General features: G+C 45.9%; 2 long non-coding RNA genes across 2 annotated transcripts in view; both read right to left on the minus strand.

Moving 5' to 3' along the window:
• LOC148136345 (uncharacterized) overlaps positions 1-23,911 on the minus strand; it is a 90,019-nt gene that overhangs the window by 49,569 nt on the left and 16,539 nt on the right. The window lies entirely within an intron of this gene.
• Positions 1,496-22,520, minus strand: LOC148136346 (uncharacterized). Its single transcript, XR_015754660.1, has 3 exons — positions 22,411-22,520; positions 4,189-4,399; positions 1,496-1,588 (listed from the first exon to the last, which is right to left on the minus strand). It is a non-coding gene; the product is annotated as an uncharacterized LOC148136346 (long non-coding RNA).

The following is a 23,911-nucleotide window of genomic DNA, read 5'->3' on the forward strand; positions in this document are numbered from 1 at the left end:
ACTAGATGGATCAGCCATGGGAAATGCAGTGTTACAGTGAAGGAGTGCTCTGGGCATGATGTTCTTCAGATGGTCGGTGGGGTTTGAAGGGCAAATGCTCTCCTTCCACACTGTAGGGATTTTATTCTATGATTGAGGATAAAGGCTACACAGCAGGGTGCCCTTGGAGAAGGAGCATGTGGTGTGCATCAGTGCTCTCGATGCCTTTAGAGGTGGGCATCGCACGAGGTATAGTGCTTTATCTCCACCATTGCCCCCCTCCCCACAACTCTACCTTGACTTTGTCCCTTCTCATTCTGTCACTTGTAATGGTTTGCTTGGCCCGTAATGGGATTTGTTTATAAATATTCAATTGGTAACACAAATGGTTTACTGCTGGTGATTATATGTCTAGATTAGAGTGGTGCTGGAAAAGCACAGCAGGTCAGGCAGGATCCGAGGAGCCAGAAAATCAATGTTTTGGCAAAAGCCCTTTTCCAGCACCACTCTCATCTAGGCTCTGGTTTCCAGCATCTGCGGTCCTCACTTTTGCACTGCTGGTGATTATATGTTAGCCAAAAGCAAAATGGCGTAATGATAATTTTGATGGTGGGAAGGTTGCTGTGATCACATTTCTGGGTCGGAGAAATGGGGGAAAAAGAACGCTTCACAGCTCACTGAACGAGAACTGAAATGCTGTTAAATCAAACCTCAGACAGGGAGGCAATATTTCCCTGGAGTTTCAGTAACTGGAAAGTGATGGTGTCCGGGACTAGACAGGATTTTGTTTTACAGGAGGTTGAAAGCTTTAAAACTGTTATATTCAGACAGTTCAATGTATTTTCTTTAATTTTATTTGCTGTGCAAACAACTTTTACAACATTTTAAAGTCAAAATGTACAAACCTTGCGTTAAAGATAAATGTTCAATAAAATCCATCAAACCATCCCTCACTAAAAACTGATGTGGAATTGCAATCTCCTGGAGAATCCCTGCCTACTTCTTCCTACCCAGGCTCCATGACTATATACATATCTGGGAGATAGCAGCAGGAGGAGGCCATTCAGCCTTTCAATCCTGCTCCACCATTCAATGGGAAACAGCTGACCATCCAGCCCAGCCTCCTGTTCCTGCTCTGTTTCAATCCCCTTTCATGACTTTACCTCGAAGAACTATATCTAAGTCCTCCTTTGGTTTCACTGCCTTTTGTTCCAGTGATGTTGCTGTGTTAAGGTGTGGGTGTAGGCAGGGGTAATGTGACGGTGCTGCCTCCTGGAGGATGCATTCAGCACCCCTCATCATCCTGCAGTAACATCAACCGGGGTTCAGCAACTAGAGATAGAAAACATTTCCGGGATATGGGCATCACTGACTCAGCCAGCATTTATTCCCCATCTCTAGTTACCCTTGAGAACACGGTAGTGAGCTGCTGTCTTGAACCATTCGCAGCCCATTTGGTGCAGAGAGACCGACAATGCTGGGAGGGAGAGTGTTGCAGGACTTTGGCTGAGTGATTCTCTATCTTTGGTTCTTCAAATGTTGTTAAACTTAATCACAATCTGCACATGATTTTGAGATTTCAGTCTGCAAATCTTCACCATCTCGCACCCTGTATAAAGTAATATGTACAGATTAGAAATTCAGAACAGATAATTCGAATTTCTCTGGAATATTTTTCCCCTTCCTTCCCCCAAAGCTGTAACCCTCCAGCCCACTTACTCTCTCCCACCATTCTGACTCCACTATCCCTAATGTGCACCCTCCCCATTCTCATGGAGTTGTTGACAAACAGATCTATGCCACGACTTCCCGTCCCTGGTTAGACTCTGCACCCTTTCTGGGTTCACTTCCTTTCCCTTCAGTTGCTGCAAGTCAATAATGTAACAGCAGAATGAAACAAAAGGAAACAAAAAGGGAGGTGGCAGATCCTGGACAGAAGAGAAACCTTCAGGCTGGGAGAATGGGTCACATCCTTCTTTGTTTCCCATTGGTCGATTCCCAGCATTACAATAAGTTGGGGATGGAACTTGGTTCCACGTGAGTGTGATGGCACTTTGATCCCCCACAACTGATCAATACTATAAGCAGATGTGCGCCTTCTCCACCCAATCACAGTGTGAATGCTTTCTGCTGGTTACCCAAAACACATGCTCCAAAACCCATCCACATTCTGTACATGTACAGTACCAGGTTTCCCTGCACACGTGTGATCCCTGCCTCAGGGACTGTGGGAGTTATAGTCCCCATGAAGCCTCTGGAGACCTGTTGCTGGAAAGTGAATGAAAAGTGTGGGGTGGAGGGTGTTGTGTATCCGATCCCCATTCAGACACACAGGACATGTGGGCTGTCACTGGGTTTTACTGAGACATCCGCTTAGAAAATTCGATTTCTGATGTAAGGAATATACATTCAGCCAATTGCGGGGTGGGGAGGTTAATAAGGGGCAGCAAATTTTAAGAGAGGTGGCTCAGTGGCTAGCACTGCTGCCTCACAGCGTCAGAGACCCGGGTTTGATTCCAGCCTTAGGCAACTGTGTGGAGTTTACACATTCTCCCTATGTCTGCGTGGATTTACTCTGGGTGTTCCGGTTTCTTTCCACAGTCCAAAGATGTGCAAGTTTGATGGTTTGGCCATCGTAAATTGCCCACAGGGTCCACGCATGTGCCAGTTAGACAATTAACAACAGGAAATGCAGGGTTACAGGGAATGGATGGGTCTGAATGGGATGCTCACTATAGGGTTGGCGTGGACTCGATGGATGAATACCCTGTTTCTGCACTATAGGAATTCTATTCTATTCTCATGAAGAAGAATGTACCTTCTCAATGTGTTCTGAATCTGTGGAATTCCCTATTCAAAATGCATTGGATACCAGGGCAATGAGCAAACTTAATGAAAAGATACAGATGTTTAAATTGCAATGAGTTGAAAGGTGAGAGAGCGCAGGCAGGAAAATCCAGCTGAGAGCAAGGTGAGCTCAATCATCACCGTATTAAATGGTGGAGATGGTTCGAAGGGCTGATTGCCTCTCCTGTGCCCAGTGCTTATCTTCTTACGGTAATAAGTGGAAAGCTGAATCCAAAACTCACCACCTTCAGAAAATGCAGGATACTCAGGTGGATTAGCGTTCCAAACTTAGATAGTGAGGAAGCGAGTAGGAGATAATGATTTTGCAATTTTAAACTGAGGGGAGACAGTGATTTATGGTGTTCGACTGTGTAGGACATTCACAGCGTCCAGAATACTCTGTTGGGAATATCTATCCTATACTTTACTACAAAGCCAAGGTCTTTGGCAATGAAACCCAAAACACCGCCTCCCCACGTAATCTGAAAAAAGACTTGAGAAGTCTGGTTGAATTTAGAACACAGATGGAAAACGGGAAGATTAAATCCAATCCCAAAATCCTGTGCTTAAACAAAGGAGACAACAATAGGATGAGGCAGGAGTTGGCTAATGTAGACTGGAAGCAAAGACTTTACGGTGGGACAGTTGACAGACAGTGGAGGAATATCAAAGCAATTTTTCAAAGTGCTCAGTAAAAACATATATCAGTGAAAAGGAAGGACTGTCGGAAAAGGAGTAATCTGCCATGGGTGGCTAAGGAAATAATGGAGTCTGTCAAATTGAAATAGAAGGCATACAAATTAGCAAAGACCAAGGAGAAACCAGGAGATTAGAAAAACTTCAAAGATCAACAGAAAGCTTGATGGGATCAGGGATAAAATGTAATGAGTAGCTATTCCCAGGGACAGAATAGCAGTTTACACTGCTGGAGGGGAACCTATTTTGTGGGGAACATATGGCCTTTGTAATTGTTGAAGCACTTAACTGTTACCATAGAGATAATCCTGATCAAGTTAAAAATCACAGCACACTCCAAAAACTTGTATTTCCAAATAAACCTGTTGGACTATAACCTGGTAATGTGTGTTTTTTTAACTTTGTTGATCCCATCTCAACCCCGGCTCCTCCACATCAGAATCCCGACAGACAGTCCCACTGAAACTGAAGTGCCTGTCAGATACCTGACTGAGCCACGGGGGCGTGGGGGGAGGGGAGTGTGGTTTAACCACAAAGTGCTGAGCTGAACTAGACTTTTTAACTGCCATTGCAGTGGAGACAATACTGAGAGACAGCGTCCATTCAAAACCACAAACCACAAAGGTATAAGAATGGGAGCGGCACATCGGATAGGCGGGGAGTTACCTGATGCTGCCTGGAGGTGTTCTGCATGTACACTATCCAGGTAACTGCCATGTTTCATCAATAAAGACTCCAAGAAGACCTCTCAGAATCTGTGCCTAGTTATTGCTATCCAGCAGGGTTCAGGAATATGAGGACACAGCAGTCAGTCTTCACAGTGGAGGATACGAAGACCATGCCAGTAATTGATAAGGAGACTGAGGAAGGTGAGGACCTAGAAACAACAGTTATCATGAAAGAGTTAGAGCTGGGCAAGCTAATGGAGCTAAAGGTAGACAAGTCTCTTTGCCCTGATGGAATACATCCCAAGATACCAACAGAGTTAGGGGAAGAAATAGCAAATGCACTTAGTCATAGAATCCTACAGCAGAGACAGGCCCTTTGGCCCAAACTGGCCCATACTGACCAGAATGTCCATCCACGCTAACCCTATTTCCATGCACTTGGCTCATCTGCTTCTGAAACTTTCCTGTCCATGTATTTGTCCAAATGCCCTTTAGATGTTGTTAACAGACCCGCCTCAACCACTTCCACTGGCAGTTCATTCCATATACATACCACCCTCTGTGTAGAACAGTTGCCCCTCAGCTTCCCTTTTAGTCTTTCTCCTCTAACCTTAAACTGATACCCTCCAGTCCTTAGTTCCCTGGGAAAAAGACTGAGTGCATTCACCTTACCCAGGCCTCTCATGATCTTATACACTTCTTTAATATATTCCCCCTCGGTTTCCTCTGCTATAAACAAAAAAGTCCTCGCTTGTCCAACCTCTCCCTGTAACTCAGACCCCTGAGACCTGGCATCATCCTTGTAAATTTCTTCGGCACCTTTCCAGTTTAAGAACTAAAACCTACACTGCATCCATCACATTTCCCGTGTTTCCCCACGGTGCTGGAACCGACGTGACAACGTCAATGGATTACAATCCATGATCGATAATTCACTCCGTTACAACAATCCCATTTTCACAGCTTTTTCCATGATGCAGGAATCCTTTTGTCTTCTGGTTTCATGGTAAATTGCCCTCATACAAAACCAATCTGTGGCTTAACTGTTCCTGGGAAATGTGCCATGATTTTTTAGACTTTCAAAAACCAAATGAAATTTCTCTCCACAGTCCCCACGCTAACATGGACTTCGCTGTCTCAGTACTTTTTCCAGTCACGCTGACATTTGAAATATTCGTCCACAGGCAGAATGCACACATTTCCTTCCAGATGAAAAGGCCAATGATATCCAGATCGGCACGGATCCAGTAACTATCAAAACTGAACATGAAATTCAATGTGAATTTCTCAACTACAAATTCCCCCTTTCAGTACTCTACAACAGAGAAAACAAAAAGTGCTGGAGATCCTCAGCAGGTCTGGCAGCATCTGAAATGGTGACAGATGCAGGAAACATTGCAGCCTTGAAGAAGTGTTCAGATGATTACACCAGGTACATGCGCTTGATGACCGGTATGGAGAAGATGGGGGCATTGTGTTCAACAGTTTTATACCAGAGACTCTGAACCCATTTTATTCCGTGTTTCTCTGAGATTCCCTCTTTTCAGAAGCAGGCAGGAGTGGGAAGCAGTGGAGAATGTAAATGATGTGCGACCTTCCTAGTGAGAGGATTCGAGTACCGGAGAAGGGATCCCTTTCTGGAAGGGCCTTGGTGAGACCACACCTGGAGTACTGCGTGTACCTTTGTTCCCCTTTCCAAAGGAGAGCTATCCTGGTTATTAAGAGAGAGTAAACGTGGGCCATCAGCCTGACTCCTGGGATGTGTAGATAGTTAAGGGCTGCAGATGCTGGAAGTCAGAGTTTATACAATGTTGATCTGGGGAAGTGCAGCAGGTCAGGCAGCATCAGAGGGGCAGGAAAGTTGATGTTTTGGGTCAGGACACTTTTTCAGACCGGATGAATAGTCCTGACCCGAAACATCAATTTTCCAGCCCCATCGTATCCATGCTGGTCATCAAGCGCCTACTTATTCTAGTCCCACGTTCTGGCACTCCGTGTAACACCTTGGTGTGATCATCTAAACACTTCTTCAAGGCTGCAATGTTTCCTGCATCTGTCACCATTTCAGATGCTGACAGACTTGCTGAGGATGTCCAGCAATTTATGTTCTTATTGCAGATTTCCACCATTTTGGTGAAGCACAAAGTCATCGACATGTATACAGTTCCATATTTTGTTGACTCACATTTCTGAGATGGTAGGACTGATGGCTGAAGAGGGACTCAATCCTCGTTTAATCCTCCTTTTCTTTGGCTTTCTGAGCTGCTGACTACATCACTAATATTCTACCTCCCATTCCCTGACCTGAATCTGACCCATCTAAGCCGACACTTTAGTTCCCAACCCCCTGCCAGACTAGTTAAAACCTCACCAATGGAACTGCAAAAGCCCCCATCAGATTTGTCTCAGCTCTGCCCAGGGGTAACCGGTCAGGCTGGTATAGGACCCACCCAGAAACAGTCCCAGTGCCTGAAAAATCTAAACCTTTCTCTGGTACACCATTTCCCCAGCCACACATCCAGCTGATCTACCCTCTTATTCCTGCTCTCACGAGCACATGGCACTGGGAGTAAGTCTGACATTATTACATTTCAGGAGCTACATTTTAATTCATCTCTGCTCTCCCTATATCTAGCTTTCAAGCCCTCATCCCTCTGTTTAGCGATGTCGTTGGTATCTGTGTGTTCCACCACCACGGGCTATTTAACCTCCAGCTCCAGAAAGTCCTGCAGCCGCTCCATGATATTGCGGATCCTAGCTTTATGGAGGTAACATACCATCCTGGATTCATGTCTGTGGTCACAGCAGTGCCCGCCCTAACCCTGAGCATTGAATCCCCTGTCACTATAGCCGTGTTTCCTCTCTTTCCTCCCGCTCTTTGCAGCGGAGCTCTCTGTGGTGGCATGACCCTAGCTGGTGCTGATTTCCCGAGAAGCTACCCCACCCATTCCCGCCCTTACAGAATCCCAAGCGGGATACAGTATCTGTATGAGAAGGGGATGACCACTGGGGACTCCTGCATTCCCTTCCTGAGCCTTTTCCTTGATCTGATGGTCACCCATTCCCTTTCTGCCTGTGTAGCCCTCACCTGCAGTGTGACTAACTCACTAAACATGCTGTCCATAACATTCTCAGATGCTCCACAGTGAGTCCACTCACAGCTCCAGGTCTGAAAACCAGTTTCCCGGTAACTGCAGATGGACACACTTGCAGCACACATAGCCGTCAGGCACACTGGAAGCGTCCCTTATTTCCCACATTGTACAAGAGGACCACACCACGGGTCTGAGGTGCCCTATCACAACATCTCTCTACATTCATCTCGTTACTCCCATTAAGAAAAGTTAACTGAGTGAGCAACCTTCCTTCACTTCAAACATGTACATTATAATAAAAAAAATCTTTACTTCAGCAGATATGTCATACTTTAAAAACTTAAATACTCCGCAGGTATCACTGAGAAATTCGCTGTTCCCATTGGTACCACGTGAATTACTGAATGGCCTGAACTAAACTTGAGTTTCAGCTTCACCTTCTCCCTGTCTCACCTCACTCTGTTTACACCCAACTCCAAAACACTCTCATTGAGCCAAGCAGCACTCTCAGTACAGCCTTGTCATTTTCACTGTCTGCTCACAACTACACTGCCCTCAGCCTCCTGTACTGTTCTAATGCATCTCAATGGGAGCTCAGGAACAGCATCTCATCTTTCAGTTCAGCCCTTTGTAACCCCAGAGTCAACATGGACTTCAGCAGTTTCTGGATGAACAGACAGTTGTCAGAATCTGGAATGTTCCACCTGAAATGTTGCTGGAATTTGAGTCCACAAGGAAATTCAATGAGAAGCTTGCAGGGAATTGGAAGTAGGGAGTTTACAGGTTAACATCATGAAGTGGGTGACTGGGACTAAATCTGGCATTTGGATAAATCTGTGCTCTCTCTCAGGCCAATACCTCCTGCCACAGCTGCAGCGCCAAGAATTGAACACATACCCAAAGGGTGATTTGACCATGAACTTGAACATCTTTCTGCTTTTTGCTTGACAAAACTATTGGTGATATTTCCCAGACTGAACAGACAAACCTTTCTCGTTCCACAGTTAAATGCCAATGATATTCAGATCCTGCTGACTCCGCTGACTGTAGAAACTTGTTTTTGAGATCCCAGTCTCAATTATTCTCAATTAATATCCTATAAAATGAATTCGCAAAACAAAGCTCACAGTCAGTGCAAGGTGTATAGTGAAGGCGAGCACTTCTCTTGGTATGTGTTTGATGTGAAAACACTCCTCTTGAAATCACCCTGCCCCCCCACAAAAGAGGACATGTGCATGCGCCTTGCTGTACCTTGCCCCAAACAAAGATGGCGGCCATAACCCAGGACCTCTAACTGCCTGAGGCCCACAGCTGTTTTCCCCTTTGCTGCAAACGTGGGACCAAGAGTTTCTAATTCAGATTAACGACCTGCACAGAGTGTAACTAAATCCTCCCAGTCTACACTGATACATCTCATCCGGTTTCTGCTGCCACTCTCCCCTTTCCGCCTCCTGCAAACACCAAGGGTCATCACGGGTTCTGTGACCTTTCATCAGAACCGAAGACAGCTGGGAAAAGTAGAATCCCTATAGCGTAGAAACGGGCTCTTCGGCCCAACAATTACACACCCACCCTCCGAAGTTCATCTCACCCAGACCCATTCCCCTCCCTATTACTCTCCATTTCCCCTGCACATCCCTGAACACTACGGGAAATTTAGCTGGGCCAATTCACTGAACCTGCACATCTTTGTACTACAGGAGATAGGGGTTAAAGAGTAAATAATAGGTGGGGACAGAGTGCAAAGAGAGACAGGAACATTTGGGAAGACAAAGGAATGAATAACGATCTGGTGGGAGAGTGGAAAGCTGTTAGTGGAGGAGACAGGAACCTGGTAGCATCTGAGTGGCTGTGGTGGAAATGGTGACTGATGAGTTATATTGTGGCTGCAAAAAGGTCCCGGAGCTTCAAGTTGCCCGTCACTTTAACACACAAGACTGTTCCCTGTCCAACATCTCTGTCTCATGCTTACTGCAGTGTTCCAGTGAAGCTTGATACAAGCTGGCAGAACACTCCAGAACATACCAAATGTTCTCCTATTTCAAGGACTGCAATTTCCCCTCCCATGTGGTCAACAATGTCCTCCAGTTTTTCTCCTCCGCTTCTCACACCACTGCCTTTGAACCCCACCCTTCCAACCCCAAGGATGGGATCCCCCCACTCCTCACCTTCCACCCAGATACAACACATCATCCTCTGCCATTTCCACCACCTACAATCAGACCCCACCAGAGATATGTTTCCCTCCCCTCCCCTTTCAGCATTCCACAGAGACCATTCCCTCTGTGACTTCCTCGTTAGGTCCACGCTCCCCACCAACCCATCCTCCACTCGCAGCACCTTCGCTTGCCACTGCAAGTAATGTAAAACCTGTGCCCACACCTCCCCATTACCTCCATCCAAGGCACCAAAGGATCCTCCCACATCCAGCAGAGAATTCCCTGCCCACCCAAACACGTCAACTATTGTGTCCTTTGCCCTCAATGTGGTCTCCTCTACACTGGGGAGTCAGGACGCCAACTTGTGGAATATTTCAGGGAATATTTCTGGGACACATGCACCAACCAACCCCACCGCCTTGTGGCCGACCACTTCGGCTGCATCCCCACCACCGCCACGCTGCCAAGGACATGCAAGTCCTGGGTGTCCTCCACCCCCAAATCCAAGCCACCCGACGCCTGGAGGAAGAACACCTCATCTTCTACCTTGGAACCTTTCAACCACACGGCATCAAGGTTTCCTCATCGCCTCTCCCCCACCTTATCACAGATTTAACCCTCCAACTTGGCACTGGCCTCCTGAACTGTCCCACCTGTCCATCTTCCTTCCCAATTATCCATTCCACCCTCTCACCACTACCCCGTCTACATCTACCTAGTCTCATCGTAGCTCCCTTCCCCCAATCCCAAACACCTCTCCCTATTTATCTCTCAGCCCTCTTCCCCCAACTCCCACATTTCTGATGAAGTGCTTACATGCCCAATATGTCAATTCTCCTGCTCCTTGGATGCTGCCTGACCTGCTGTGCTTTTCCAGCGCCACACTTTAACACAAGCTGGAAGAACAACACCTCATCTCCCAGTCGGGGACCCTGCCATCCTCTGGCTTCAACATCAAATTCAATAATTTTAGGTCCTGAACTCTCCCACGTCCTAGTGTCTTTGCCCCTTACCCCACACACCAGGCCTTGTTATTACATAGCCTGGCATTACGCACTACCTATGGTTAGCCACTAACAGTCCCCATAAACAGCTATTCACCCTCCCCCCCCCCCGCGCCCCAGCCAAATCGTTATCTACTCTTTTGTCCAACTGCTCTTATCTCTCTCTTTGGACTCTATCCCCCCCTATCATTTACTCCTTAACACCTTCCTTCTGCATAAAAAAACAACATTTCTTTCTCAGTAGCATCAGTTCCTGAGGATGTGTCACCGAATCCAAAATGCGAACCGATTTCACTTCACAGATGCTGCCAGATCTGCTGAGCTTTTCCAGTACTTTCAGTTGTTGTGTGTGATTTACAGCATCCACAGTTCTTTCAATTTATCCGGAGTATCTAATTCAGGTCCAGCAGACTGAAACAGTGTTTATCAACCCTCCCAGTCCACACTAACTCCACCTCTCTCCCAGTCTCTGCTGTCTCTCCCACTCCCTTCACACTCACTGAGTCCCCCCTCACAGTGACACTGCGCCTGCAAGGCTGATGGCCATGTGTTGGCCTGCTGGACCCACCCCTCATTCACTCCCATTGGCTGGAGGATCACGCCAACTCTCCTATTGGTCTGAAGCTGTGTCAATCAGCCAGGCCCCATTGTGACCTGAGTGGTGGGATCCTCCCAGGTGCATCAGAGGCTGAGGGGTCACCTCATAGAGGTTTATAAAATCAGGAGGGGCATGGGTAGGATAAATAGACAAGGTCGTTTCCCTGGAGTGGGGGAGTCCAGAGCGAGAGGGCATAGATTTAACATGAAAGGGGAAGAATTTAAAATGGATCAGAGGGGCAATTTTTTTTCCCACCGAGGTTGGTGCGTGTATGAAATCTTCTGTCGGGAAGTGGAGGATGTTGGTACAATTATACCATTTGGCATCTGGATGGGTATACGAATAGGAGGGGTGTACAGTGATATGTGCCAAGTGTTGGCAAATGGGACTTACATTCGGTTGGGATATCTGGTCAACATGGACCAGTTTAACCGAAGGGTGTATTTTCATGCTGTACATATCTACAGCTCTGCCCTGTGATGAGCTTCATCATTCACAGTGAATGAGGCAGTATCACAGAGCACAGGGGCTGGGAGCTATTCAGCCTATTGGGGCTGTACTCTCTCCCTCTGGAGATGGTACCAGTCAGTTCCAACTCACTTCCCATTTGTACATAGCCTTCCAAATCCTTCCTTAAAAAGTTAAATTTCAAATTTGTTTTGACAATAGCTACTGAATCTGTATTCAGCTGTCTTTCAAACTGTTCCAGATGCTCAGAACTTAGTGAGTAAAATAATCTTCACATTTTTAACCTGCATTATTTGCCAGTTACTGAAAATAGTTACTAAAAATTGTGACGTTAAAAATCTCTCACTCTGTCTCTCTATAAATGAAATATCCTGGAAACAAATCAACTCCTGGTCGAAATCACTGCTTATCCTTCTCAGCTCCAAGGAGAATTGTCTGACCTTCTGCTAACTCTCCATAAAAGAGAAACCTACCTTAATTTTATTTTATTAGTGTCGTAGAGATGTACAACACAGAAACAAACCCTTCAGTCCAAATTGTCCATGCCGACCAGATATCCTAAATTAATCTCGTCCCATATGCCAGCACTTGGCCCATAACCTTCTAAACCTTTCCCAATCACATATCCAATGAGATGCCTTTTAAATGTTGTAACTGTACCAGGCTCCACACTTTCTCTGGCAGCTTATTCCATACACGTATCACGTTCAGCTTGAAACTTTGCCCCTAATATCCCTTTTCAATCTTTTCCCTCACGCCTGTGCTTTCTAGTTTTGGACTCACCGAAACAGGAATAAAACCCTAGTTGTTTACCTTATCCATGCACCTCACGATTTTATCAACCTCTATGGTCACCCCTCAGCATCCGATTCTCCAGTGAAAACAGCCTCAGCCTATTCAGCCTCTCCCTATAGCTCAATCCCTCAACCCTGGAAACATCTTTACACATCTTTTCTGAATCCTTTCAAGTTTCCCAATATCATTCCGATAGTGGGGAGACCAGGACTGAAAGCAGAATTCCAGAAGTGACTGAATCAATGTCCTGTACAGCCGCAAAATGACGTCACAACTCCTGTACTCAATGCACTGACCGATAAAGGCAAGAATACTAAACACCTTCTTCACTACCCAGCTATCTATGATTCCACTTTCAAGGAACTGTGAACCTGCACTCCAAGATCTCTTAGTTCAGCAACACTGCCCAGGACCTTCCCATTAAATGTAGAAGTCCGGCCCTGATTTGCTTTTCCAAAATACAGAACCTCACATTTATCAAAATTAAACTTCATCTGCCACTCCTCAGCCCATTTGATCGGAGTCTCATTGTACTCTGAGGTAACTTTACTGTCCACTGCACCTCCAATTTTGGTGTCTATTGTAAACCTACTAACCATAGCTCCTATATTCACATGGAAATTATTGATATAAATGACAAAAAGCAGTGGACCCAGCACCCAGTCTGACAGCATTTTGCTCACCACAGGCTTCCAGTTCTAAAAGCACCCTCCACCAAGACACTGACTGCTCAGCAACGTTAGAGCTCATGGAATACAGGGAGAACTAGCCAATTGGGATCCAGAACTCGCTCAAAGGCAGAAGACAGAGTGGTGGTGGAAGGTTGATTTTCAGACTGGAGGCCTGTGACCAGTGGAGTGCCACAAGGGTCGGTGCTGGATCCACTATTTTTCGTCATTTATATGAATGACTTGGATGTGAACATAGCAGGCATAGTTAGTGAGATGACACCAAAGTTGGAGGTGTAGTGGACAGTGAAAACAATTACGTCAGAGTACAACGGGATCTTGATCAGATGAGTGAATGGGCTGAGGAGTGGCATTTGGGGAAATCAAATCTTAGCAGGACTTATACACTTAATGGAAAGGTCCTGAGGAGTGTTACTGAACAAAGAGACCTTGGAATGCAGGTTCATAGCTCCTTGAAAGTGGAGCCGCAGGTAGATAGGATAGTGAAGGCGGCATATGGTTAGAACATTAAGTACAGGAGTTGGGAGGTCATGTTGTGGCTGTACAGGGCATTGGTGAGGTCACTATTGGAATATTGCGTACAAATCTGGTCTCCTTCCCATTGGAAGGATGTTGTGAAACTTGAAAGGGTTCAGAAAAGATTTACAAGAAAGTTACCAGGATTGGAGGATTTGAGCTCAGCTGGGGGTTGAATAGATTTTGAATAGACTGGGGCTATTTTCCCTGGAGCGTCGGAAGCTGAGAGGTGAGCTTATAGAGGTATATAAAATCATGAGGGGCATGGATAGGATAAATAGACAAAGTCTCTTCCCTGGGGTGGTGGATCCCAGCACTAGAGGGCATAGGTTTAGGGTGAGAGGGGAAAGACTTTAAAGAGACTTGTGGGGCAACGTTTTCACAGAGGGTGGTACGTGTATGGAATGAGCTGCGAGAGGAAGTGGTGGAGGCTGGACGAATGCAACATTTATAAGGCATCTTGATGGGTATATGAATAGGAAGGATATGGGCCAGGTGCAGGCAGGTGGGACTACATTGCGTTGGGATATCTGGTCAGCATGTACTGGTTGGACCGAAGGGTCTCTGCTTCTGTGTTGTACATCTATGACTCTTTGATCTTCCAGCCAATTTTGTATCCAAATAGCTAGTTCCGCCTGTATTCTATGGTGTTGAACTTTCTAACCAGTCTATTACGTGGAGCCTTGTGTCTTTCTCAAGTCCAAGTTAATGACTTCCATGCACAAAGCCATGCTGACTATCCCTAATCTTTTCTTGCCTTTCCAATGACATGTAAATTCTGTCCCTGAGAATCCCTTCCAACAACTTGCCTGCCACTGACTTCAGGCTCACCGGTCTATAGTTCCCTGGCTTTTCCTTACTACCTTTCTCAAATAATGATTTGGAGATGCCGGTGTTGGACTGGGGTGTACAAAGTTAGAAATCACACAACACCAGGTTATAGTCCAAACGGTTTAATCGGAAGCACACTTCCAATTAAACCTGTTTGACTATAACCTGGTGTGTGCTTTTTAACTTTCTCAAATAATGGCACCCATCTTCCAGCAGCTTGTCTGTGGAAATCGATGATACAAATATCTCAGCGAGGGGCCCAGCAATCACTTCCCTGGCTTCCCACAAAGTTCTGGGATACACCTGCTCAGATTCCTGGGATTTATCCACTTTTCTGCTTTTTAAGACATCCAGTACCTCCTCCACTATAATATGAACAATTGCCAAGTTATCACTATTTATTTCTCTAAACTCTCTAGCTTCCATATCATTTTTCAGTAAAAACTGATGTGAAATACTGACAGAATCTCTCCCACAGCCTGCGGTTCCATAGACAGCCTTACTGATTTTTGAGGGTTGCTATTCTCTGCCTGGTTTCTCTTTTGTCCATTGTATATTTGTCGAATCTCTTTGGATTCTCCTGAAATCAATTTCCCAAGCTATCTCATGTCCTCTTTTTGCTCTCCTGGTTTCCCGAGAGTATACTCCTCTAGGGAGTCACACAAACACAGCTCTCCATACCTGCCATATCCCTCCTTCATTTTCTTGACCAGAGTCTCAATTTCTCTAGTCATGCAGCATTCTCTACACCTACCAGCCTTGGCCTTAACAGGAAAATACTGTGTCTGTACTCACATTATCACAGGCCTATGGAGGCATTGGCAGATGTGGACATCAAAACAATCAATCATTCTCAGTAAAGAGGTACTGTTGAAAAAGCTAAGAGCCCAAAGGTAGATGGGTCTCCTGGCCCTGATAGAATGCATCCCAGAGATGGCGGGGGAAAATAGCAAATGCTCTTGTGATTATTCACTAAAATTTGTTCGACTCTGGGACAGTTCCGACAGATTGGCAAGCTGCAAACGTGATGCCACCTATTCTAAAAAACATGCATAGGGTGCTGGTGAGGCCATACCTGGAGTACTGTGTACAGGTGTGGTCTCCTTACTTCTGCAAGGATGTACTGGCACTGGAGGGAGTGCAGATGAGGGTCACTAGTTTGGGCCTGGAGTTGAGAGGGTTGGTGTATGTGGAGAGATTTAGGACTGAGTTCAGGAGGAACTTCTGCAGCTAAAGGGTTGTGAATCTGTGGAATTTGCTGCTGAGTAAAGCAGCTGAGGCTTTCATCTTGAATGACTTTAAGGCAAAAGGTAGATTTCTGAACAGGAAAGCAATTAAGGGTTACAAGTAAGAGCAGGAAAGTGGAGCTGAGGCCATGAAAAGATCAGCCCTGGTCTTACTGAATGGCAGAGCAGGCTTGAGGGGCCAGATTGCTTCCTCCTGCTCCTCTTCCTTATGTTCTTATGCTCCCCCTTTACAGACATCCCTTTCCCTGGAAATAACCTGCCGCAAACAAATTTTGCAAGTTCTTACCTTGTGCCATCAAAATTGTCCAATTTGTCCCTACCTATTAGATCTGGTCTATTATTTTCTGAAACTATTTTAAAGCTAGTAGAATTATCAGAGAATCCAGACAGCGTGGAAGCGGGCCATTCAGCCCATCACATCCACACTGAACATCAGAGCCTTCTACCCTACCCCTATAACGTTGCAATTCCAATGAGCAATCCACCTGGCCAGCACATCCCTGAACACTATGGGCAATTCAGCGTGGAGAACCCACCCATCCTACACATCTTTGGACTTTCGGAGGAAACCAGAGCAACCAGACGAAACCCAAGCAGACAACCACAACAAGGTGATCATCCCTTTCTTATTTCCCAGTTCCATCCAAATAACTTCACTGGAAATACTCCCAATAATATCCTCCCTGAGCACAACCATAAAGGTATCCCTAATCCAAAATACCATTCTGCCTCCTCTCGTCCCCCTTTCTGTCCTTCCCATTGCATCTATACCCTAGAACATTAAGCTGCCAGTCCTATCCATCACTGAGCCACGTTTCTGTAATATCCATGATATCCCAGTTCCATGTTCAAAACCATATCCTCAGCTCATCTGCCTTCCCTGTCGGGCCTCTTGCACTGAAATAAATGCAGTGAAACTGCTCTGTCCCACCTCGTTCTGTGCCTTGCCCTTGCCTGCCTTGACTGTCTAACTTCTCAACTGTACTAGCCTCAGACATACCTCTTCTCTCACTATCTCTTTAGGTTTACCCCCCATTCCCTCACTGGTTTAATGCCTCCTGAGTAGCACCAGCAAATCTCCCTGCCTGGATATTAGACACCTTCCAATTCAGGTACAATCCATCCTTATGCACGTCAATTCTACCCCAGCAGAGATTCCAATGATCCAAACATGGCAATCCTTCTCCCCTGCACCAGATCCTTAGCCACACATTCATCTGCTCTATCCTGCTATTCCTACTCTCACTAGCATGCGGCACAAAGAGTAATCCAGATATTACTACCCACGAAGACCTACTTTTTATCCTCCAGGATAATTTGCTATATTCTCTCGTCAGGACCTCATCCTTTCCTCTTCCGATGTCATTGGTACTAATGTACAATGAGCTCCCACTGATCATACTCCCTTTTGAGAATACTCTGCTCCCTCTCCAAGACATCCTTGTCCCTGGCACCAGGGAGGTACCACCCATTCTGATGTCTCACTGTCAGCTGCAGAAACGGCAGTCTGTGCCCTATACCAGAGAATCCCCTATCACCATCGATCACCAGGAACCTCATATACCTCACATTACATTGGAGCCAGTCTCTGTACCAGTACCTTGCTTGTCAGTGCGATATGCCCCTGAGAGTGTGACCTCCGACGCTTTCCGAAACAGTGTACTTGTTTGAGATCAATCAGCCGGGCCCCATTGTGAGGTAAGTGGTGGGATCCTCTCTCTCTCTGCCCTGTGATGAGTTTCATCATTCACAGTGAATGGGGCAGTATCACAGAGCACAGGGGCTAGGGGCTATTCAGCCCATTGGGACTGTACTCTCTCCCTCTGGAGATGCTGCAAATCTGTCCCAACTCCCCTCTCACTTGCCCAAAGCCCACTAAGTCTCTCCTTAAAAAGTAAAATTATAAATCTGCTTGAGAACACCTGCTGAATCTGTGTCCAGCTGCCGTTCAGCCTATTCCAGGTGCGCAGAACTTACTGAGTGAAATAATGTTCCCATTTTCACTCTGCATTAATTGCCAGTTACCTGAAAGTAGTTACGAAAAATTGTGATCGTGCTAACAATTCCTCTCTCTCTGCAAATTAATTGTTTGGAAACAAATCTGCACTGGTCCAAATCACTGCTTAACCGTCTCAGCTCCAAGGACAATTATCTGTGCTTCTGCTAGCTCTCCACAAAAGAGGAACACATCTTAATTTATTAGTGTCATAGAGATGGACAGCACAGAAACAGACCTTCGGTCCAATTCTTTCATGCCGACTCGGAATCCTAAACTACTGGTGTCCCATTTGCCAGCTATTGGGCCCTATCCCTCAAAACCCATCCCATTCATGGATGCCTTTCAAATGTTGTAATGGTATCAGTCTCCACTTCTTCATCTGGCAGCTCATTCCACACACACACCACACTCAGCTTGAAAACGTTGCCCCTCAGATCCCTTTTAAATCTTTGCCTTCTCAACTTAAGCCCATGTGCTCTTGTTTTCGACCCACCTCACCTGGGGGGGGGGGGGGGGGGGGGAGACCCCGGCTCTTCACCGTATCCATGCCCCTCATGATTTATAAATCTCCATAAAGTCACCTCTGTCTTTGACTCTTCAGGGAAAATAGCCCCAGTCTCTCCCTGTAGCCCAAATCCTTCAACCCTGGCAATGTTTTTGCAAATCTTGTCTGACTCCTTTCAAGTTTCATAACATCCTTCCCAGATCAGGGATATTCGAACTGAAAGCAGAATTCCTGAAATGGCTTAATCAATGTCCTGTGAAGCCACAATATGACGTCCCAGCTTCCGTATTCAACGCATTGACCAATACATATAAGCATACCATACACCACCATCACTAGTCTGCCTACCTGCGACTCTACTTTCAAGGAACAATGAACCTGAACTCCAAGGTCTCTTTGTTCAGCAACACTCCCCAGGACTTTACCATTAAGTGCATAAGTCCTGTCCTAATTTGGCTTTCCAAAATACAATAGCTCACATTTATCTAAATTGAACTCAGTCTGCCATTTTTCGTTCCAATGGCCCATCTGATCAAGATCCTGTTGTATTCTGAACTAACTTTCTACACTGCCCACTACCCCTCCAATTTTAGTGCCTTCTGACCATATCTCATATATTCACATCCAAGTCATTTATTGAAGGCCCCAATATCCATTGCTGCAGCACACTGCTGCTCACAGGCCTCCAGTCCACAAAGCAACCCAACATCACCACTCTCTGTCTCCTACCTTCAAGCCAGTTTTGTATATCAATGGCTCGTACTCCCAGCATTCCATGTTATCTAACCTTGCTCACCAGTCTCCTTTGTGGAACCTTGTTCAATGCCCATGGAGACAACGTTCACAGGCTGCCATCATCAATCATATTTGTCACTTCTTCAAAAAAAAACACACTCAAGTTAGTGAGACACGATTTTGCACAAACAAAGCCACTTTAACTCTCCCTAATCATTTCCAAATACACGTATATCCTGTCCTTTAGAATCCCTTCCAACAACTTACCTGCCACTGACTTCAGGCTCACTTTTCTCTTGTTCCATGGCCTCTCCTTACCACCTTTTTAAAAATAATGGCACCTCACCTGTCGCTATCAATGATACAAATATCTCAGGAGAGGCCCAACAATCTTAATGGAGGACAGAGGGGGTTAGGGAGGATATTCCAGAGGTTTGTGCCCTTGGCAGCTCCAATCGTGGAGTGATGTCGGTGGGGAATAGCTGTCAACGGAGACAATTAATGGTTAATCGTGGGTAGTGTGTAATGGCAGGCAATGTGATAAAACAATGTGTGTGAGTTAAGGGTTGGAGGGGTGGGGTTCAAGGGCAGTGGTGTCGGAAGTGGAGGAGATACACTGGAGGGCATTGGAGTTGACCACATGAGAGGAGAAATTGCAGTCCTTGAAATATGGTCCATTTGGTATGTTCTGGAGTGTTCTGCCAGCTTGCATCAAGCTTCACTGGAACACTGCACCTAAGCATGAGACAGATGGTGGCCAGGGAACACGGTCGTGTGTTAAAGTGGCAGGCAACCGGAGGCTCAGGGTCTTTTGTGGCCTGAGAGGGAGCACAGATTGATCCAAATTGCACTTCATTTCTTTGTAGGAACTGTCAGATTTAGTCCCAATCACCCACTTCATAATGTTAACCTGTAAACTCCTTATGGACTCAAATCCTAGCACCTTTTCAGTTGGAATGTTCCAGATTCTGATAATTCTGTTCATTGAGAAAAATGATCCCTTTTAAATCTTTTCCCTCTCATCTTAAGCCTGTGTTCTCTAGTTCTGAACCCACAGAACCTGGGAAAAAGTCCCTGACTGCTCACCTTATCCAGGTCCATCATGATTTTATAAACATTTATAAGGTCACCTCTCAGTCTCTAACTTTCCAGGGAAAATAGTCCCAGCCTATTCAGCATTTCCCAATAGCTAAACCCGTCCAACCCTGGCAAAGTCCTTGCAAACATTTTCTGAAACCTTTGAAGTTTCACAACATCGTTCCGAGAACAGGGAGATTGGAACTGAAAACAGAATCCCAGAAGAGCATTAATCAATGTCCTGCACAACTACAATATGACGTCACAACAGCTGCATTCAATGCATTGACCAATATCGGGGAGTGTACCAAACACTGCATTCACTACCCCGCCTACCTGTGACTCGACTTTCAAGGAACTATGAACCTGCACTCCAACGTCTCTTTGTTCAGCAACACTCCCCAGGACTTTAGCATTAAGTGTACAGGTCCTGCCCTGATTTGACTTTCCGAAATCCAACAGCTCACATTGGTCTAAATTGAACTCCATCTGCCATTCCTTGCGCCATTGGCCCATCTGATCAAGATCCTGTTGCATTCTGAACTAACCTTCTTCACTGTCCACTACACCTCCAATTTTGGTGCCTTCTGCAAACCGACTGACCATACCTTACACATTCACATCCAAGTCAATATCGATCCTTGTAGCACACTGCTGCCCACAGGCCTCCAGTCCGCAAAGCAACCCTCCATCACCACCCTCTGTCTCCTACCTTCAAGCCAGTTTTGTATCCAAATGGCTTGCTCTCCCTGCATTCCATGTTATCTAACCCTGCTAACCAGTCTGCTTTGTGGAACATGGTTGAATGTCCACATAAACAACATTCACCGCCTGGCTTCATCAATTTTCTTTGTCACTTCAAAACATTCAGTTAAGTTAGTGAGACACAATTGTGCATGTACAAAGCCACATTGACTCTCCCTAATCATTCCTTACCTTTCCAAATAGATGGATATCCTGTCCCTCAGAATCCCTTCCAACAACTTGCCTGCCACTGACTTCAGGCTCACTGTTCTCTTGTTCCATGGCCTCTCCTTACCACCTTTTTAAAATAATGGCACCTCACCTGTCGCTATCAACGATACAAATATCTCAGGAGAGGCCTTACAACCACTTCTAGATTTCCAGAAAGTTCTGGGATACACGTGATCAGGTCCCAGGACTTTATCAACCTTGATGCCATTTAAGACATCCAGTACCACCTCCTCTGTAACATGGAGACTTTTCAAGTTATCTCTGTTTATTTCTCCAAACTCTCGAGTTTCCATATCCTTCTCCAGTAAAAAAAAATGAAATATTTGCACATCTTTCCCACTCCCTGTGGTTCCATAGACAGCCTTGTTGATCTTTAAGGTGTCCTATTCTCTGGTCCAGTTAATCTTTTGTCTGTGATATATTTGTTTAATCTCTTTGGATTCGACTTAAACCAGTGCCTGAAGCTATTGAATGTCTTCTTTTTGCTCTCCTGATTTCCCTCAAGTATAAAAGCGTGGTCCTGTACTCCTAATTCCTCTGCCTCTGCCATATCTGCTCCCAGGAGGAGCAATTCCACCCCAGGTCATCCCAGAAAGGCCTCCTGCTTCAAAGACCACAATTTCCCTCTCACTTGATCAACAATGCCCTCCAATGCATACCCTCCACTTCCTGCACCTCCACCTTTATCCCACCACTTCAACCACAATAAGATTATAACCCTGCAATCTTCACCTTCCACCCCACTAATCTCCAGATACAGTGCATTAACCTCTGTTATTTCTGCTGCCTAAAGTCGGATCCCACCACCACAGACATATTTCCCTCTCCACCCCTATCTGCGTTCCACAGAGACCATTCCCTCAGCAACACCCTTGTTAGGCCCACCCCCTCCCACCAAACCATGCTCCACACCCTTTAACCTCCCTTGCCGCCACGGGAGATGTAAAACATGCGGCCACACCTCCCTCTGACCTCTGTCCAAGACCCGAAAAGGATCTTTTCACATCAGGCAGAGATTTCTCTGCATATCCCAAAACCTCATCTACTGCATCTGGACACTATGGGAAATTTAACATGGTTCATCCAATTAACCTACACATCTTTGGACTGTGGGAGCAAACTGGAACACCCGAAGGAAACCCTCATAGACACTGGGGAGAACGTGCCAACTCCAACACAGAGTCGCCCGAGGCTGGAATCAAACCCAGGTCCCTGGTGCTGAGGAAGCAGCGCTAACCACTAAGCCACAAGATCTTTGGTGCTGATGTGCTGCCCCACTGATAACTCAGTCACTCACCCTGCCTCATTTTCTAAGTGGCAGTGATGATGGAGTGAAATTATCGCTAGACTGTTAATCCCGAGAACCAGATAACGTTCTGGTGACGTGGGTTTGAATCCCATCACGGCAGATTTTGGAACGTGAATTCAATAAATATCTGGAAAAATTAATTTTGTGACGACAATGAATCCATTGTCAATTGTTGGGAAATCCCATCTGCCTTTAGGGAAGGAAAATGCCATCCTTACCTGGTCTGGTCTGCATGTGACTCCAGACCTATAGCAACGTGGTTGATTCTTAACTGCCCTCTAGTTAAACGAAGCAATAAATGCTGGACGAGCCAGTGACAGCCTCATCCTGTGAATGAATAAAGAAAACAGGTCAAGTTTTGTTCCTTCTCTAGTAGGTACATCCTACAAACTGAATCTGAAATGTTCTCGTACACACTGAACAAATACCTTTCCATCCAAGCCCTTAACACTACTGCACTCCGAGGCCATGTTGGTAAAGTTAAAACACCTTATCATTGCATCCATATTATTCTTACAGATAACTGAGGTCTCCTGGTAAAATTGTGTCTCAATTCCCCGCTGACTATTGGGAGAGAGTCTATAATACAATCCCAGTAAGATGGTCATCTCTTCCTTATTTCTCAGTACCACCCAAGTAACTTGCCTGGATGTACTCCCAGGACTATCCTCCCGAAGCCCAGCTGTAATGTTATCCCTAATCAAAGACGCCACTCCCCCTGTACTGTTGCTCCCTTTCTATCGCATCTACACCCTGGAATATTAAGCTGCTAGTCCTATCCATCCCTGAGTGATGCCTCTGTAATTGCTATAATAGCCCAGTGCCATGTTCAAAACCATACCCTGAGCCCATCTGCCTGACCTGTCAGGCCTCTTGTACTGAAATAAATTCAGTGTAACTGGTCCGTCCCACTTTATTCTGTGGCTTGCTCCTGCCTGCCTTGACAGTCTAATCTGAACAGTACCAGCCTCGGACATACCTCTTTTCTCACTATCTCTTTAGGTTTATCCCAACTCCCTCACTGGTTTAATGCCTCCCGAGTGGAAATAGCAAATCTCCCTGCTCATCAGGACCCCATACTTTCCCCTTCCTATGCCATTGGTACCAATGTACAATGTCCTCCCACTGGCTATTCTCCCCTTTGAGAATATTCTGCACCCTCTCCAAGGCATCCTTGACCCTAGCATCAGGAAGGCACCACCCCATTCTGATGTCTCACTGTCAGCTGCAGATATGGCAGACTGTGCCCCTGACTAGAGTGTCCCCTATCACCATCGTTTGCATGGAACTGGATATAGCTTACATTATGTTAGAGCCAGTCTCAGTTGCAGTAACTTGGCAGTCAGTGCTATATTCCCCTGAAAGTCTATTACCCCCTACATTTTCCAAAACAGTACACTTGTTTGAGCTGGGGATAACCACTGGATATTCCTGCAGTACTTGCCTACCCCTCCTAGCTTTCCTGGAGGTAACCCACCTACCTGACTGTATCTGCAGTATCCTGCAATCCTGAGACTGCCACCTATCACACCCCTGACCCCTGTCAATTCCTCACTGCCTTTAATCACTCCTTCACCCATCCATGTGATCTGATAGGATTTGCAAAGACACTTCCTGCAGACACAATCATCAGGATCATTGAAACTCTCTCTAAACTCCAACATCCGACAAGAACAGCACACCACTCTACAACAGGCCATCTCTCCGCCTTAACAATCT

This window comes from Chiloscyllium plagiosum, unplaced genomic scaffold, assembly GCF_037043375.1.
Source record: "Chiloscyllium plagiosum isolate Xiang-an unplaced genomic scaffold, Cpla_swu_hap1 HiC_scaffold_46, whole genome shotgun sequence".
NCBI lineage: Eukaryota > Metazoa > Chordata > Chondrichthyes > Orectolobiformes > Hemiscylliidae > Chiloscyllium > Chiloscyllium plagiosum.